General features: G+C 48.8%; 1 protein-coding gene across 1 annotated transcript in view; it reads right to left on the bottom strand.

Annotated features, from left to right (window-relative positions):
- Positions 1 to 11,308, bottom strand: part of PDAP1 (PDGFA associated protein 1) — a 465,345-nt gene that overhangs the window by 405,950 nt on the left and 48,087 nt on the right. The gene's annotated exons all lie outside the window — the stretch shown is intronic.

Here is an 11,308-nt window from a genome sequence, read left to right as displayed (position 1 = left end):
GGGGGAGACTTACACAATCCACCCACTAGCTGCTGCCGACTGAGTCACACTTTGCAAGGGTGCTTTCAGTGGAGGAATTCCTTCCATCAGGAATTCTCTTGTTCCACCCCCCCCGCCCAAGCCAAGAATGCCCACAAGCCTTGTGTTCCCTTCCACTTCTCTGCTTGCTTGAGCGACAGCTGCCCCATTCTCCGATTCTCCCCCTGATCGACCACGTGGATTCCTAGGAAGGTGTGCCCTTCTGAATGTCCTACTGCAAACTCAGCTGTCTGTCCGTTGCCTGTGGGAGGGGGGGAGGAAGAGCTGCAGCATTTTTTGCGAACGTCAAAATATTACATGGCCAGGTCGCGCTGTTTCCGACAGTGGACAGCTCTGTGTCCCTGGCAAAGCTCTCAAAGGAGGTATCCTGGGGAAACGATGGCCTGCTGTTGTTGTTCCCAGGCACCTGATCGCTCTGCATTTGGAAGTTCCAGTTTGCGGCGGTTGACGGGCTCATGCTCCCTGAATTTTTCTTTTTTAAAAAGTCCAACATTTTCCGGTTCTCAACTAAACCACCCCCCCTCCCTGAGCAATACTCCCTCTAAGCCTGGGGTGTCGAATTCCTTTGTTATGAGGGCCGGATTTGACATAAATGAGACCTTGTCGGGCCGGGTCACGAGTATCATAAAATGTAATACCAGGTAGCAGACATATAAACTTATAAAGGGCACAGACACACAATTAATAGATTTTTTTAAACATGCTTAAAATATTAGCGCGCTTGCAATATTTTGTTTCACAGTCTCTGATAAATGTCACCTCTTGCTATGAATTATTGCATCAAAAACTGCAGGCAACGTCCGTGCTGTACCAGTCTTGAATATGTGCTGTTCAGCTGTGCACATCTGTAAGTTGCAAACTTACTTTTGATTCATTGACATTCATTACAGAACGTCTCATGGTCAATGCTTTGAGCCTAAGACCCAGAGGAACATGAAGCAGCTGGGCCTTGTGAGCTTTTGTGCCGAAGTTGCTTCACGTACTAGTCAAGAGCATGTGAAGGCACCGTGGCACAGGCTGAGGGCTATGTGCTTGTCTACAAAAGTATAATTTTCCCCAGGAAAATGACTACAACTAAAAAAAAAATACAACTTCCCTCCAAAAAACAACCACAAGAACAGAGACGCAGCCATGTACAGTGGTCAGTGTCAGTCTGTTATCTGGGAAGTCTAAATTCAAGATCCCAAATCAAAGGAGAATGTGAAAGGAAAATTAAGGAAAACTTGTTGGGTAAACCTGGGGTGGAACACATTCTCAGCCTAATGCTGATATTTCTCTTCTAAATAGTGCACATGCTTTCCCTTTGAGCAAGACTGGAGGGCATGAGTACAGTGAAAAAGAGGAGGGGAACCCAGTTACACCCATAACAAGCCCAACAAATCTCTCTCTCTCTCTCTGTAGCAAGGCAAAAAGCTCATACCTTCACTAAAACGTTGCTAGTCTTAAAAGCACTCTTTGTAGCTCTCCTGATGGTGGGGACTGGCAAAGGAAGCTCTGGCTCTTTCTTTCCTTCCCCCGGGGCACAACAAGGAGGGGGAGGAACCTCAGCAATTCATTAGAAGGAAGAGAGGCTTGTCTCAGTAGCTCTGCAGGGTGATTAATTGAGCCTGGCAAACTTAATCACCCAGCAGAGCTATAGAGCCAAGCTCCCTTATTGGCTGAGGCTGCTCCTCCCTTTCGGAAAAGGGAGGGGGGAGAGGGAAAAACTGCTTTGCTGCTGTGGCTTATCTGGGGAGAAACACAAAATGGCGACTGACAAAAGCAGGCAAGGGGAAATGAAGCAGATGACAGCCAGTTGCTGGAGGGCCTGATTGGAGCCCTCTGTGGGCCTGATCTGGCCCGCGGGCCGTATGTTTGACACCCCTGCTCTAAGCTGTGGAGTTTTGTGAGCAAAAACTCAACTCTGTGAGCTACCGATATTAAAGTTGTGAGCTACTGCATAGATTAGTTTGCTCTGGGGCCATTTTTCCTGAGCTAAGACAAAAATGTGTGAGCCCGAGGCTAAAAACTGTGAGCTAGCTCACACTAACTCAGCTTTGTTCAGCTTGGTTTGCTGCTTGCAACTGGCGTCCACCATATTACCGACTATCCACGGCTCAGGAAATCTGTACTAAGTTAAGACTGTTCTCTACCGCTGGAGGAGGGGCACTATGAATGGGGGACCTGATCCCGCAAGGACAGATGGGGGAGGAGGCTGGTCTTCCACCTGCCCCTCCCCACCTGCACGGGAGAGCAGAGGGTGGTGCCAAACTCTCCCTTAAAGCCGCAGAGCTCTGGGCTTGCTGACGGGCAAGACAAATGAGCCCTTTCCTTTAGGAACAGGCCTGTACGTTCTCTGTGCAAAAATGAAACCATATGAATTCTGGGACTGATTTAAAGTAACCCAGAATCGAACAGATTTGCACAACCTTCTCTTTTGTAAGTGCAATTTTTAAAAACCGTTTTGTATAAACCGTTCTTGCTTTGCTCAGCGGAGTCAGGAGGCGGCGGCTGGGTGCAGAAGTTGTGAGGGTCGAACTCACTGTTTACAACGGATAGAAACCACCTACCACTCCTTGGGAGTTACCAGGCATTTGCCTGTTCCAACCATGTATCTAAAGTTTGTTCTTTTTTAAAAACGCTGAACTTGATTCTCAGGAAACGGAGCTCTGCGCCTGATTAGCACCTTCTAAAGAATCACGACAGACATCCAGATCTCAGTACGGAGGTATTTAGGCCTTTTACAGCCTGGGAACTAATCCTGAAACCTAACGAAATCCCAACTCCGTCTAAAGTTTATCAAACCCATCCACAGAGTCTTGGAGACACAAAGCTCAAGCCCCCAGGTTGCTTGCTGTGGATTTATGTAGAATCATAGAGTTGGAAGGGACCTCCAGAGTCATCTAGTCCAACCCCCTGCACAATGCAGGAAACTCACAAACACGTCCCACTAAATTCACAGGATCTTCATTGCTGTCAGATGGCCATCTAGCCTCTGTTTAAAAACCTCCAAGGAAGGAGAGCCCACCACCTCCCAAGGAAGCCTGTTCCACTGAGGAACCGATGTAACGGTCAGGAAGTTCTTCCTAATGTTGAGCTGGAAACTCCTTTGATTTAATGTGTCGCAGCATTGATTTTGCCGGCCACATGCTTGCCCCTTTACGTAGACTGCCAGCGCAAGGGAAGCAGACAGGATATAAGATGGTGGTACATTAGACTCCAGTTCTTCCTGTTGTTTTTAAAAAAATTTAATGCACCAGCAAGTGTGTGCAGCATTATCTGTCCAAAGACCCTCTGTGTCACACAGTGGCTGAAACCCAGGGGCCATCAGGAGGTCCACCAGCGGGGCCAAAACTCTGGAAGCCATTCCACGGTGGCCCCCCAAACACCAAGAAGACAGAGCATCACTGCTCCAGACAACAGAACATAAGCGAAGCCATGTTGGGTCAGGCCAATGGCCCATCCAGTCCAACACTATCACACAATGGCCACAACCCAGGTGCCATCAGGAGGTCCACCAGCAGGGCCAGAACTCTGGAAGCCCTCCCACTCTTGCCCCCCCTGCACCTAGAAGACAGAGCATCAGTGCCTCAGACAGAGTTTTCCATCTGTACGTTGCAGCTCGGAATGGCTTACATCCTTGTTCAGATTTGAGCAGACTGTATACCAGCGTTTCGTGACTTGTGGATCTGGGGTGAACTGTCTCTCTAACACCTTTTTATCACACTCTTCGAGGAGAGCTCAGTGCAGCTTCCGTGGTTTTCCTTTCCATTTTGTCCTAACGACAACCCTGCGAGGTAGGTTAGACCAGACTTCAGCCGGTCCAAAGTCATCCAGTAGGCAGAGTGGAGACCAAATTTGGGTTTCCTGATCAGGCACTCGAACTAGCTCACCGTATTATGTTGATTGAGACTCCAGGAAAGCTGTCTGGCAGGGCCTGAAAAGGTGGGAGGGGCAGGATTTCACCAGCTGTGCCTTCCCAAACTGCCCTTGTGTCCACCTTGTCTCTTGCTTAATGCAAGAGCCATATAGAATAAACATCCGATGTTTGAAAGCTGCAAGGAAGGAAGGAAACTAGATTGGGGAAGAGGTGGAAAGAAAGCAACTTTAACTTTAAATGTATTCTTCAAGCTGCTGACTGTCTTGGCTTGGAGAAGTGATTTAAAGAGACAAATGCTTTCTCCAAGCCAGCCGATGGGGTGTCGGGGGTTTCAAGAGCCATATAAAATATGTGAAAGAGCCACATGTGGCTCCCAAGCTGCGGTTTGGCCACCCCTAGTCAAAGCCGACTGCATCTCAAAACCTGCTCCGGAGCCTGCACAAATATGGTATGCTTTCAAGTGCCAGCAGGATGCGGGATGTCCCAACTTTTTAGAATTGAGCAACAGGGTGGGAACAAAAGGGCTCGCCCTCGTGATCAGTGCCTGCCTCCTCCTCCCCCCAACGGCTGTCGGGAGGCCTGTGGTCAGCTTGCTGCAAATCCCACCTCTGTCTGAACCTGGGCACGGCGAAGGGCAGTTTTGCCACCTGCCCGCAAACGGCTCTAATCGGCTTGTTTTGCAGGATTATGTAATCGGATTATTCGTCTGCATCCCTGCCGCACAACCGCCTTCCTGTTAGCGTTCCTTTTTGGACCGGTGCCTGGCAGGCAACTCCTCCGGGCTCTGGCGATAATAGCAATTGGGTACTTGTGGGTTTGAAGCCGGGAGCCCCCAGCTGTTGTGAACGCCACCCTACAGAATCCCCTGTGCGCACTGCACTACCTTGATACCTGAGAGTGGCAGACTGTAACCTGGAGATGGTCTGTCCTACCTTGTAGAGGCTCCACCAACTTGGAGAGGCAAGCCAGTGTGGGCTTCTCTTTGCCAGCTTCTCTGCAGGAAAGGGGGGTGAAAAAAAGAGAACCCATAGAGGTGTAGGATCCCGGGAGGGGGCTGGAAGTCTGGACTGAGCCCTGCCCCCCCCCCCCCCCCCCGTCTAAAGCTAAGCAGGGACAGATCCAGTAAGTGTCCAGCTTGGAGACTTTCTGGGAACCCTGTGGGGAAAAAAACACATTTCAATTACATAATGAAGAAGAAGTAAGTAAAGTAAAGTAAATTTATTTTTATATCCCGCCCTCCCCCGCCAAAGGCGGGCTCAGGGCGGCTCACAGACATGGAATACCATGATTCGAATAAAATACAATGTAAGCAAACAATTTTAAAATACAATTCAGTTACATAAATTAATTAAAATAGATAAAACAGGTGCTATAAGGTACTATAGATCACAATCATGCCTAAGATGGCTACAGGTCAGTTTAGCCAGGTTCTGTCTTAAAGGCAAGCTGAAAGAGAAAGGTTTTGCAAGCCCTGCGGAACTGATTCAGGTCCCGCAGGGCTCGCACCATCTCTGGAAGTTGATTCCACCATCGAGGGGCCATTGCTGAAAAGGCTTGCTCCCTGGTTGTCTTCAGTCTAGCCTCTCTTGGCCCAGGGATTTGTAGAAGATTTTGAGAGCTAGATCTCAGTGCTCTCTGGGGAACATATGGGGAGAGGCGGTCCCTAAGGTAGGCAGGTCCTCGGCCATATAGGGCTTTAAAGGTAATAACCAGCACCTTATAGCGAACACGGTAAACAGCCAGCAGCCAGTGCAGGTCCCGCAGATTTATATCCCACCCTTCTCTCTGAATCAGAGACTCTGATCGGCTTACAATCTCCTTTATCTTCTCCCCCCACAACAGACAGCCTGTGAGGTGGGTGGGGCTGAGAGAGCTCTCCCAGAAGCTGCCCTAAGGACAACTCTGCAATAGCTATGGCTGACCCAAGGCGATTCCAGCAGCTGCAAGTGGAGGAGTGGGGAATCAAAGCCGGTTCTCCCAGATAGGAGTCTGCACACTTAACCACTGCACCAAACTGTCTCTCTCATGGAAGTGATAGAACAAAGTTTGGGCCCAGTGGAACCTTGAAGACCAACATAGCATGAGCTTTTGGGGGTAGGCACACTTCCTCAGATACACTGAAACGGAAGTTAACAGTTCACACATAGAAAGGCTGAAAAGCAAATTAGCATGTAACACGACGAAGATATTTTAAGCGATGTTCCCTCTAAGCTGAGTTAGCGTGAGTAAGCTCACAGATTTTTAGCCTCCGGCTCTCACATTTTTGTCTTCGCTCAGGAAGGGTGACCCCGGAGCACACTAGTTTATGCAGTCGCTCACAACTTCAATGCCAGTAGCTCACAAAGTAGAATTTTTGCTTACTAGACTTTGCAGCTTAGAGGGAACATCGATTTTAAGATACGCGGAGGCAGAACAGGAAGAACAAGTTTATAGGTCAACAGTTTGGATTTAGTTAAGGGAGAACAACGGTGAAGTGATACAGATGTCAAAATAAGAGATAAATGTGTAAGAGAATCCTTTCTAACTGTGGGAAGTTAACAGACGCTCCATTTGTCTCCTCTCAAGCATGAAGCATATTGCCCTTTTCAGATACGTTGGAAATGACTTCCTCAAGCTTTACATATTTACTTATTTTATCAGACTTATATCCCGCCCTCCCCTAACGGGCTCAGGGCAGCCAACGATAGTTAAAAACCACATCGAATATTAAAAAAAACAGACTATACCAGGGGTTGCCAACGGTAGCTCTCCAGATGTTTTTTTTCCTACAACTCCCATCAGCCCCAGCCAGCATGGCTGATGGCTGGGGCTGATGGGAGTTGTAGGCAAAAAAACATCTGACGAGCTACTGTTGGCCACCCCTGGACTATACAATACAAAACAATTTCATACATTTTCCAACCATAAAAATCCAAGATGCACGTCTAATTATCTGAATTTGTCCAATGGGCTAAGCGCTGTGGGGCATTTGCTATCTCCCCTTAACCATTGAAGGCAAGTATTTTTAATCTCATTACATATGCTAAACCCACTTTCACCAAGTAGGGCGATATATCCGCAATATTCCAATGCATTTCTCTTTTAAAATAGCATATCAGAATAATGCTTTTGAATTGACATGCTCAGACTAGGGATATTGGCTGTTTATCTCATTACATATATTAAACCCATCTTCTACTATATTTTAATGTATTTTTTTCCTAAAGGCAAACTAGGATGATGTATATATTTATGTTACATGTTAAAAGGTAAATTAGTTGGACAGGAAAAACTTCTGGGAAAGAAATGCCTTCCTTTTGACCCAGTTTTTTTAGCAAATAGAATAATTAACAGGCATTCTCACATTCTGACACGTTACTGTTTTATGGTTTCCCACGCTAATGCAACCCAGATCAAAAGTTTTCTGAACTTGTTAATTTTACTATTCTGCTATTGGATTTTAACGTTGCACCACTTGGCATCCCAAACCCCACCAGCTATATGTGGCTCTGCTTACTGTACCTCATTCCTCGTCTGAAGAAGGGTGCATGCCCACGAAAGCTTCCGTTCCGAATAAAACTAAGCTCGTCTTAAAGGTGCTACTGGACTCCTATTTCGTTCTACTACTTCAGACCGACACGGCTGTCTGTTTGCAAGTTTAAATCGTTTGGTCTTACAGGCCCGGCGGAACTGTGGCAGGTCCCGGAAGGCCCTAATGTTTTCGGAGAGGGCATTCCACAGAGCGGGGGCTGTTGTTGACGTTCTGGCTCTAGTGGTAGACAATTGAACTTCTTTCAGTCTGGGGATCTTTAAGAAGATTTTGGGACCCCAAACGTAGTGCTCTCTGGGGCATATAGGGGGAGAGCCGGTCCCGAAGGTTGACAGGTCCCAGGCGATATAGCCGTTTGCTTCCAAGGTGTGCAGATGACATACAAAAATCACCTCAACCTAGGGTTGCCAATCCCCAGGCTGGGCAGGAACAAAGCCAAAGGCATCCACGAACAACCCACCTTCCTATGGCCGCTTTAATCTGCAGAAAAGAAGTTTGGCTATTGCTTTGTATGAATGTTTCAGGATTAGTGAAGCTTGTTAAAGCCTCAGGTGAAACGGGGCTACATGCGCTTCCCTGTCGCTCAATTGTGCTGTGCTGCTCGTGCGAAACAGCGGTGTGCCGCTTTTCGCTTGTACATCTTCCCGGCTTTCAGAACTGCGAAGTTGCGCTGTGTCGCCTTAGCGGAATAACGCTGTGAATTCTCCTATACATACCTTCCTGGCCGAAAGAAGAAGAAGAAGAAGAAGAAGAAGAAGATATTGGATTTATATCCCGCCCTCCACTCCGAAGAGTCTCAGAGCGGCTCACAATCTCCTTTCCCTTCCTCCCCCACAACAGACACCCTGTGAGGTAGATGAAGATATTGGATTTATATCCCGCCCTCCACTTTGAAGAGTCTCAGAGCGGCTCACAATCTCCTTTCCCTTCCTCCCCCACAACAGACACCCTGTGAGGTAGATGAAGATATTGGATTTATATCCCGCCCTCCACTCCGAAGTGTCTCAGAGCAGCTCACAATCTCCTTTCCCTTCCTCCCCCACAACAGACACCCTGTGAGGTAGATGAAGATATTGGATTTATATCCCGCCCTTCACTCCGAAGAGTCTCAGAGCGGCTCACAATCTCCTTTCCCTTCCTCCCCCACAACAGACACCCTGTGAGGTAGATGAAGATATTGGATTTATATCCCGCCCTCCACTCCAAAGAGTCTCAGAGTGGCTCACAATCTCCTTTCCCTTCCTCCCCCCACAACAGACACCCTGTGAGGTAGATGAAGATATTGGATTTATATCCCGCCCTTCACTCGGAAGAGTCTCAGAGCGGCTCACAATCTCCTCTACCTTCCTCCCCAACAACAGACACCCTGTGAGGTAGATGAAGATATTGGATTTATATCCCGCCCTTCACTCCGAAGAGTCTCAGAGCGGCTCACAATCTCCTTTACCTTCCTCCCCCACAACAGACACCCTGTGAGGTAGATGAAGATATTGGATTTATATCCCGCCCTTCACTCCGAAGAGTCTCAGAGCGGCTCACAATCTCCTTTACCTTCCTCCCCCACAACAGACACCCTGTGAGGTAGGTGGGGCTGGAGAGGGCTCTCCCAGCAGCTGCCCTTTCAAGGACAACCACTGCCAGAGCTATGGCTGACCCAAGGCCATTCCAGCAGCTGCAAGTGGAGGAGTGGGGAATCAAACCCGGTTCTCCCAGATAAGAGTCCGCACACTTAACCACTACACCAAACTGGCTCTCCAGTTTATTATCTTCTTGGAATCGTACTTCACAGCTTTTTAAGGCTTTCCCCGGACTTCTATCAACAAGAAAGGAACTTTTGCTTGAGAGATAAGGCTTTGTCATCGTGGGATCGTGTTCTTGTCTTATTTATGGTTTTGTAATTATGTATTACAACTATTGTCTCTTTAACTACTAATTTATTTATATAAAGTTTTCCATAGTAAGGTGGGTTGTTTGTGGATGCCTTTGGCTTTGTTCCTGCTTTACTTTTCTACGTTGCTCTTTGGATTACTCAATCCCCAGGTGGGGGCAGGGGATCTCCCTGTTTGGAGGCCCTCCCCCCACTTCAGGGTCAGCAGAAAGCGGGGGGGGGGGGAGGGAGGGAAATGTCTGCTGGGCACTCCATTATTCCCTATGAAGATTGATTCCCGAAGGATATAATGGAGAATTGATTCATGGGTATCTGGGGCTCTGGAGGGGCTATTGTTTGATATAGAGCCATCAAATTTTCAACATAGCATACAGTACCTCTCCCCAAAATACCCTCCAAGTTTCAAAAGTATTGAACCAGGGGGTTCAGTTCTACGAGCCTCCGAAAGAGGTGCCCCTATCCTTCATTATTTCCAAAGGAGGGAAGGCATTTAAAAGTTGTGCAGTCCCTTTAAATGTGATGGCCAGAACTCCCTTTGGAGGTCAATCATGCTTGTCACACTATTGCTCCTGGCTCCACTCCCAACGTCTCCTGGCTCCACTCCCAAAGACACCTGGCTCCACCCTCAAAGTCTCCTGGCTCCACCCCAAAGTCTCCAGGCTCCACCCCCAATGTCTCCTGGCTCCACTCCCAAAGTCCCCTGGCTCCACTCCCAAAGTCTCCTGGCTCCACCCTCAAAGTCTCCTGGCTCCACCCCAAAGTCTCCTGGCTCCACTCCCAAAGTCCCCTGGCTCCACTCCCAAAGTCTCCTGGCTCCACCCCAAAGTCTCCTGGCTCCACCCCAAAGTCTCCTGGCTCCACTCCCAAAGTCCCCTGGCTCCACTCCCAAAGTCTCCTGGCTCCACCCTCAAAGTCTCCTGGCTCCACCCCAAAGTCTCCTGGCTCCACTCCCAAAGTCCCCTGGCTCCACTCCCAACGTCTCCTGGCTCCACTCCCAAAGTCCCCTGGCTCCACTCCCAAAGTCTCCTGGCTCCACCCCAAAGTCTCCTGGCTCCACTCCCAAAGTCCCCTGGCTCCACCCTCAAAGTCTCCTGGCTCCACCCTCAAAGTCTCCTGGCTCCACCCCAAAGTCTCCTGGCTCCACCCTCAAAGTTCCCAGATATTTCTTGAATTGGACTTGGCAACCCTACGTCAACCCGTTGGCCTTTGAACCAAGTGTCGGGTCTACTCTGAAGCCAGCAGCTCTCCAGTGTTTCTTCCAGTCCTGCTCGATTCGAGTCCAAGTGGCACTTTACATCCCAAGAAGATTTCCAAGATGACCAGCTTTGAAGAGTTGAAGCTTCCTTGATCAGAAACTCTTTTTCCAGCCTTGTTACCTGAAACCCTTCTCCTAGCGGAGGTGGGACTTTGGCCTGGGAACCCTTTCTGCGGCCCCGTCTCTGCCTATCGGAGCACGTTTGGGAGCCAGCGTGGTGTAGCGGTTAAAGTGCTAGACTAGGATCTGGGTTCGAATCCCCACATGTGCCATGGAGGCTCGCTGGGTGACCTTGGGCCAGTCACACACCCTTAGCTTCAACTGTATCCCAGGGACGTTTGGAGGATAAAACGGAGGAGAATGATGGAAGCTGCCTTGGCCAGCAGGTTGGGAAATTCCTGGAGATTTGGGGATGGAGCCTGGGAAAGATAGGGACCTCAGTGGGGTAGAACAGGGGTCCCCAACTCCTGGCCTGGTACCAGTCCATGGCTTGATAGCAATCGGGCCGTGAGTTGTATAATTATTTCATTATGTATTTCAAGGTAGCAATAAGAAGAAGAAGAGCTGCTCTCGACTCCGAATCTCAGAGCAGCTCACAATCTCCTTTATCTTCTCCCTCCACAACAGACACCCTGTGAGGTGGGTGGAGCTCTCACAGAAGCTTTATTTATTTATTTCTCGTATTTATATCCCGCCCTCCCCACCAAAGCAAGCCCTTTCAAGGACAACTCCTGCGAG

This window comes from Heteronotia binoei, chromosome 20 (genome assembly GCF_032191835.1).
Source record: "Heteronotia binoei isolate CCM8104 ecotype False Entrance Well chromosome 20, APGP_CSIRO_Hbin_v1, whole genome shotgun sequence".
Lineage (NCBI taxonomy): Eukaryota > Metazoa > Chordata > Lepidosauria > Squamata > Gekkonidae > Heteronotia > Heteronotia binoei.
The sequence above is the reverse complement of the archived record's forward strand: the minus strand, read 5'-3'. Positions and strand labels throughout refer to the sequence as shown.